This window comes from Salvelinus sp. IW2-2015, linkage group LG34 (genome assembly GCF_002910315.2).
Source record: "Salvelinus sp. IW2-2015 linkage group LG34, ASM291031v2, whole genome shotgun sequence".
NCBI classification, from domain to species: Eukaryota; Metazoa; Chordata; class Actinopteri; order Salmoniformes; family Salmonidae; genus Salvelinus; species Salvelinus sp. IW2-2015.
Window position 1 is genome coordinate 4,607,146 of NC_036873.1, and position 8,372 is coordinate 4,615,517.

Here is an 8,372-nt window from a genome sequence, read left to right on the forward strand (position 1 = left end):
TGACCCACTGGGAATGTGATGAATGAAATAAAAGCTGAAATAAATCATTCTCTCTACTATTATTCTGACATTTTACTTTCTTAAAATAAACTGACCTAAGACAGGGAATTTTTACTAGGATTAAATGTCAGGAATTGTGAAAAACTGAGTTTAAATGTTTTTGGCTAAGTTGTATGTAAACTTCCGACTTCAACTGTATACACCTGTTCTGAAMGTCCCCAGAGTCTGCAACACCACTAAGCGAGGGGCACCACCATGCAAGCGGCACCATGAAGACCAAGGACTTCTCCAAACAGGTCAGGGACAAAGTTGTGGAGAATTACAGGTCAGGGTTGGGTTCTAAAAAAATATCAGAAACTTTGAACATCCCACAGAGCACCATTAAATCTATTATTTAAAAAATGGAAAGAATATGGCACCACAACAAACCTGCCAAGAGAGGGCCACCCACCAAAACAGACTGACCAAAGAGACCAAAGATAAATCTGAAGGAGCTGCAAAGCTCCACAGCAGAGATTGGAGTATCTGTCCATAGGACCACTTTCAGCCGTACACTCCACAGTGCTGGGCTTTACGGAAGAGTGGCCAGAAAGAAGCCATTGCTTAAAGAAAAAAATAAGCRAACACGTTTGGTGTTCGCCAAAAGGCATGTGGGAGACTCCCCAAACATATGGAAGAAGGTACTCTGGTCAGATGAGACTAAAATCACATTTTTGGCCATTAAGGAAAACGCTATGTCTGGTGCAAACCCAACACCTCTCATCACCCTGAGAACACCATCCCCACAGTGAAGCATGGTGGTGGCAGCATCATGCTCTTGGGATGTTTTTCATCGGCAGGGACTGGGAAACTGGTCAGAATTGAAGGAATGATGGATGGCGCTAAATACAGGGAAATTCTTGAGGGAAAACTGTTTCAGTCTTCCAGAAATTTGAGACTTGGACGGAGGTTCACCTTCCAGCAGGACAATGACCCTAAGCACACTTGAGTGGGAAACATTTAAATGTCTTGGAATGGCCTAGTCAAAGCCCAGACCTCAATCCAATTGAGAATCTGTAGTATGACTTAAAGATTGCTGTACACCAGCGGAACCCACCCAACTTGAAGGAGCTGGAGCAGTTTTGCTCCAGCTGGCTAGATGTGCCAAGCTTATAGAGACATACCTCAAGASACTCGCAGCTGTAATTGCTACAAAAGGTGGCTCTACAAAGTATTGACTTTGGGGGGTGAATAGTTATGCACGCTCAAGTTCAGTTTTTTTGTCTTATTTCTTGTTTGTTTCACAATAAAAAAAGATTTAGCGTCTTCAAAGTGGTAGGCATGTTATGTAAATCAAATGATATAAACCCCCCAAAAATAAATTTTAATTCCAGGTTGTAAGGCAACAAAATAGGAAAAATGCCAAGGGGGGGTGAGTACTTTCGCAAGCCACTGTATGGGTGGTACAGTACAGTAGCCTACTGCCTGGTGCTCTTGGCGGAAGACATAGAAAACACTATAGGTAAAATAAATCTGTATTTCTCCCCACAGTTCTCTGACACCAGGAAGTGAAGGGATGAGAATAGGGATGGGTACCGAAACCCGGTATTAAACGGGCCCCGGGGCTAAATTATGAAAGATCGTAGTATCAATAAGCTCCGATGTTATCGGTTCTGCTTTCGGTACTGGAGAAATTAAGAAAATACATGTCCTTTTTATTATTGCTACATAAACGTTATCTTGCACATTTAATCTCATCAACCGTTTCTAATTTGCAATAAGATTAAGACATTCGTCTATGATGCTTTTTCGCTATTCCCAATCCAGAAGAGATCTCTCTCTGACGCTACAGCASACACAGCACCCTGCTCTTAATTAGTGACCATGGCGGAAAGAACTAAACATTCAAAAGTGTGGTTACACTTCACCAGAGTCGATGCTGACAATGCTTATTGCCACAAGTGCAAGGGCGGAAACACGAGCAATCTGTCCAAACATCTATGGAAAGTGCATCATGTACAGGCAGAGAAATGYACAGTTTTCGACTGCCTAGCTCATAGTTAACTTGTTATGGCTGCAGGGTGTAACGGTGTTCCTCCTCCTCTTCATACGAAGAGGAGGAGTAGTGATTCGACCAAGGCGCAGCGGGTTGTGAATACATAATGATTTATTTAACAAGACGAACTAAACACACGAAGAACACTTGATATATTACAAAACAACAAAACGATGTAGACAGACCTGGACGACGAACTTACATGAAACACGAAGAAAACACGAACAGGAAAATGACTACACAAAATGACGAACGCACGAAACAGTCCCGTATGGTGTAACATAGACACAGACACAGGAGACAACCACCCACAAACAAACCGTGTGAAAACACCTACCTTAATATGACTCTCAATCAGGGAAATGAAAAACACCTGCCTCTAATTGAGGAGCCATATTAGGTCACCCTTAAACCAACATAGAAACAGAAAACATAGACTGCCCCCCAAACTCACGTCCTGACCAACTAACACATACAAAACTAACAGAAAACAGGTCAGGAACGTGACACAGCGTATTGAAAAACTGGAAAATATGTGCCAATTTTCAAACGGCCTCTTAATCAATTTTTGCTCTTACAATATGCATATTATTATTACTATTGGATAGAAAACAGTCTCTAGTTTCTAAAACCGTTTTAATATTTCTCTAAGTGGAACAGAACTATTTTTACAGCCCATTTCCTATCCGGAAGTGAGATTTCCAAAATCGATGTCGCTCTTCAAGACCTTGTCTATAAAAGGGCATGTCACTTAGGACTGTAGAACACGTCATACGCCTTCCTCTGGGTGTCATGCGGAAGTGAGAGCAGAAATGACTTGATTATCTCGTCCTGGGATTACACAACTCTTGGAGTGAGACTTGCGCACTTTATATTTTTTTCTGGGCACGAAGTAGGACCTGGACTGCGGCTCCTGGAAAACACTCGTTAAAGGTGAATATGATCTCTGGCTTCGATTTTATTTGATACATGTCACAATATCATCCTAAAGTATGTTTTTTCAATATAGTTTATTATATTATTGAAATTTATTCTGGACTTTAGACGTGATGCGACGCAAGAATTTTGTCAAGATGGAGAGGTTAGCGCCGCACTGCCAGTGTGCTTGCTAATTCAGAGGGAAATCGTTCGTTCTGGATCGAAATAAAGACGTTTCTGAACAAAGGACCCCTTGGAGAACATTCTGATGGAAGATCAACAAAGATAAGGACCCAATTTGGGATGCTTTTTCATATATCTGTCGAACTGTGCTATGCTACCGTTTGACTAGAATCAATGCTGCTGTGTGCTAGCTATTGTAGTAAGCTAATATAACGATATATTGTGTTTTCGCTGTAAAACTTCAAAAATCGGAAATATTGGCTTTATTCACAAGATCTTAGTCTTTCATTAGCTATCCACCATATGTTGTTCTGAAATGTTTTATGATGTGTAATTAGTAGTTGACGTTGGTGTCTGTATTTTCTCTGGCTACTCCCGTGCGATTTCTGACTGTAGCTATGATGGTAGCAGTAATGTAAAACTGATTTATAGCTAAAATATGCACATTTTTTGAACAAAACATAGATTTATTGTGTAACATGTAATTGGACTGTCATCTGAGGTAGTTTTTTCTAGGTTATTTAGGTTAGTTCTAGGTTAGTTAGGTTGGCTTGTGCATGCTACTTGCATCATACTTGTGCTGTGAAAAATGTCTGTCCTCTTTTGTATTTGGTGGTGAGCTAACATAAATATATATGGTGTTTTCTTCTGTAAACATTTAAAAAATCGGACATGTTGGCTGGATTGACAAGATGTTTATCTTTCAAATGCTGTATTGGACTTGTTTAATGTGTGAAAGTTAAATATTTAAAAAAAAATAGATTTTGAATTTCGCGCCTGCACTTGAGCTGGATGTTGTCATAGGTGTACCGGGGTCGGGCTGCAGCCATAACAGGATAATCTCTCGTTGCCCGATCTACGTTAGGTATGTATGCTAGCAGTCTAGAGCCACACACAGAGTTAACTAAATGATGCGAACATGGGTTCATGATCAAAAGTAACCATTAGCCAGTTGCAGCTACAATGAACCAACCCACTCCTCTCTCTAATACCGCTGGTCCAAGCCAAAGACAAGCCAAAGCCCCTTCACGCTGGCACCTAGTGGGAGGATGACTGAGGAGAGGGTGAATGAGTGCCACCTAGCCGTGACCAAGGTCATAGTGAAAGGCCTACACCCCTTTGCAACAGTGGAGTCCAAGGGCTTTAGGTAACAGCCTGTAAGTATATATTGAGGTGTATTCATTTTTAGGATATTTGTTTTATTTTATATTTATTTAGTAGTATAAAAGAGTTGTATGTTAGTCCCGTCACTCCACAATACAATACACAACAACACAATAATTCAATAATGATAATTCAACACATGAAAACTATATATATTTTTTTACTGTAGGGAGATACCCCTCCCTCCAGGAGTTACCTCAGTGACGCATTAATTCCTACCTGGTATGGTGTAGAAAAGGCCAATGTGATCACTGAGCTGAAGGACGTGCCAAAGCTGGCCATCACATCAGATGGGTGGACCAGGCTCTGTCAGGACCACTATCTCACTGTTACAGTGATCCAGGGCAGTGTAAAACAGAAGGTCCTCCACACCGGGCAGTGTAAAACAGAAGATCCTCCACACCAGGGCAGTGTAAAATAGAAGGTCCTCCACACCAGGGCAGTGTAAAACAGAAGGTGCTCCACACCAGGGCAGTGTAAAACAGAAGATCCTCCACACCAGGGCAGTGTAAAACAGAAGGTCCTCCACACCAGGGCAGTGTAAAACAGAAGGTCCTCCACACCAGGGCAGTGTAAAATAGAAGGTCCTCCACACCAGGGCAGTGTAAAACAGAAGGTCTTCCACACCAGGACAGTGTTAAAGGAGAGGAATGGAGGAGACAGTCCCTACATTGTACACAACAAGGAGTGCCTTGGAGGAGCTGTTCTCAGAGGAGGACAGGGAGTGGAGGTTGACGATCCAACAGGACCACCTCGTCCCTCACCCTCAGCGAGCGTGTTGACCTAGAGGTCGAGCTCTACAAAGGCCTGCCTCCCATSCCCATGGCTGAAGATCCTGTGATGTGGTGGTGGGAGAAGAGAGCTACTCTGCCCCTCCTCACAAACATTGAAACAAGCTACCTCTGTGCTCAAGCCTCCTCCACCCCTAGCGAGAGGGTATTTTCGACTGCAGGGAACACAATAAGTCAGGAGAGGTCGCGACTTCTGCCAGAGAAGGCAAATATGTTGATCTTTCTCCAGAAGAACTGTTAAGAACTGTTAGTCCTTTTGCAGCCTACCTGCATGCCCCACCCGTGTTGCTCTATACCACTGTATTGTCTTTTGCAGGAAAATATTGTTTATTTAATTTGTTTTACATTTCCATCATCACAAAATTAGAGTCTATAATAGTGATTTGTTCAGAACATTGCTGTTTCTTTTGCTGTAAATAATTGTTTATCTTACGTTTCAGAAAATAAAGATATGTTAATTCTGTTTTGCTTCGTTTTTTGTTGTTGTAAAAAATAACAAAAAGACCCGATAAGAATACCGTTAAAGTACTGGATCGATAAGCAGTATCGGTAAGAATAGTAATACCTTTAAAATCTTAACTATACCCATCCCTAGATGAGAGGTGGTGGGTGGGCGCATCATGGTTAAAATCTGGAGCCATAGTGGGATCAGTGCACCCTAGTGTGTCAGGATTACCACCGCTGGAGCATGGAGGGAAAAGGAGGGGAGCTAGGAGAGTCAGAACATCCCCAATGACTAAAGCTGTGGTCTAAGCATAATGGTTCCCCCCTACACCCTTCTCAAAAGTCTCTTTGACTTCAAGTTTTCCTGAGGAAGCCAAGCATACTTGGCTTGTCGTAAGCTGCATTCAACACTCAAGCCAGCCCTTACTTTACTATACTGACAAAGTTATACGCAAACATTACCAATTAAGCCAAGGCCGGGAATTACAAAATGTTTCACTTTTTTTTGTTGCAAAACGATATTCCTCTTGTGTAATGTGCAGCGTGGTAAGTGTCCATACTAGATTTTTAATAAATCAAAATGAACACAGAACAAAAATAACAAAACACGAACAAACAACCGAAACAGTCCCTTAAGGTGCAATCACTGAAACAGGAAACAACCACCCACAACACACAACGGAAAACAGGCTACCTAAATATGATTCTCAATCAGAGACAACGATCGACAGCTGCCTCTGATTGAGAACCATATCAGGCCAGACATAGAAATACAACAACATAGAAAACAGAACATAGACTGCCCACCCCAACTCACGCCCTGACCAACCTAACACAAAGACATAAAAAGAAACTAAGGTCAGAACGTGACAGACGGCCTGTTACATAATTTGTTGCCGTGTCCTGAAGTATAATTTAAAGGTCTTGATATTCATCATTCATGTTGTTCCACATCCACATCTCTAATGAATCACGCATAAAATATGCAACACCCCTCCCGTGTAAATGCCGCTCCCGCATAGAATGCACTCGCTTTTTCAAAAGTGTGTTTAAGGCTCAGTGCAAAGTTACGTTTTTCCTGTGTTTTGTGTCATCTGCTGATGAAACTAACTCTGTAAAAGTTTGAATAAATGTGATCAGTGTTATTTCCTGATAGTTGCTGGTTGAAAACATAATCTACACAGGACCTTATAATCAGCTTGTTTTGATGAGTTGTGGTTTGCCTGGTGACATTACCAGGCAGCAAACTGGTTAATAGACCAATAACAAAGAGAGTTCCAGACCTCTCTGCCAATAACTGCTAGTTTTAAGTTTTCCCCTCCCCACTCAGACCACGCCCAGACAGTCCTAGCAACATTTTTGAGAAATAATCTTTGGTTAAAAAGCTTTTTTCTTTTAACAATTTATTGGAAAACTATTACAGTAAGGCACTTAATGATTTGAGATTGATATAAAGATGGCTGCATTGGGCCTTTAAGGGTGAATGCATTCTGCACCGCATTAAAAACACACACACATTACGAAATCTGGAAAGAGGAATTTGCTAATCTGTATTCAGTCAATTGAAACTAAACCACAGGCTATCAGATGATAAAACAGTATGTGAGATTAACAGCTACTTCATGTGTTCCTCGCCTCCTGTATGGGCGTAACTTCCACGAAGGATGGGGGACATTTACTCCCCCCACAGACATGTTGAAAGGAGGGCCCACGAGAAGTTGTGCTCCTCACGTCTCAAATCAAATTTCTGTCCCTTGTCCACCTGCTTCCAAATCAATCTTCCAAATTCTATCTTTACATGGTCATAGAAAAGTGATTATTTTATCAAACAAAGTTTAATGAGTCATAAAGACATGTTTATCTGTTGATGTGTCGCAGGAACTTCACTCCAGAAATGTCTTTGCTAAATTAATTATTAAAAGTTTATAACTACTGTAGACGAACACAAAGGTGATTCAGCCTTGTCGAGATAAATAATACATGGATCCATTTTTATTGTTGCATCTGTATCCCTTAACGCCTTTATGAGATTGCTTATTGGATGTACAAAAAGATGAATACCTATAAATAATTGATGTGTTGAGGCGTTTGATTTTGCTGCAGTTTAATTTGTTTGGTAAAGATGAATAACTTTTAAATCAATTATTCAGGAGCAATTAATAAAAACTAAATGTGGAACTAAATCGGATCTTCCATCATAACTTCTTCGAATTGCCTTGGCAAACAGGCACAGTATGAGTTAAACAGCCCAACGGCATCTTCATGTTGGCTTTTTTGATTAGTAAGCACTTGACAAGAACTGCATGCTCTGTGCATTCATAGGATATTCATAGTTATATATCTTTCATACCTGTAGGTAAATAACAACCCGGCCACACCTGACTTTCAATAGATTATTGCTCTCTTTCTTTTTTTCTCTTTCTTTCTTTTTTCTTCTTTTTCTTTCTTCCTTATCTTTTTTTTTTTGCTGTGATCTTTTCGCTTTTTTCTTGATTTTCTTTTTTGTTTTGCTTTTTTTTTTAGTGGTTATATTCATTCCTCTTGTTTTATCTTTCTTCTTTCTTTTCTACTTTTCTTTTTCTTTTATCTCGTACTATTGTCTTTTTCTTCTTTCTTTCTTTTTCTTTTTTCTTTTCTTTCTTTTTCTCTTTCTTTTTCTTTCTTTCTTTTCTTTCTTTCTTTCTTTTTTTTTTCTTTTCTTTCTCTCTCTCTCGTAGGACCTGACCCTAGGACCATGCCTCAGGACTACCTGGCCTGATGACTCCTTGCAGTCCCCAGTCCACCTGGCTGTGCTGCTGCTCCAGTTTAAACTGTCTGCCTGCGGCTATGGAACTCTG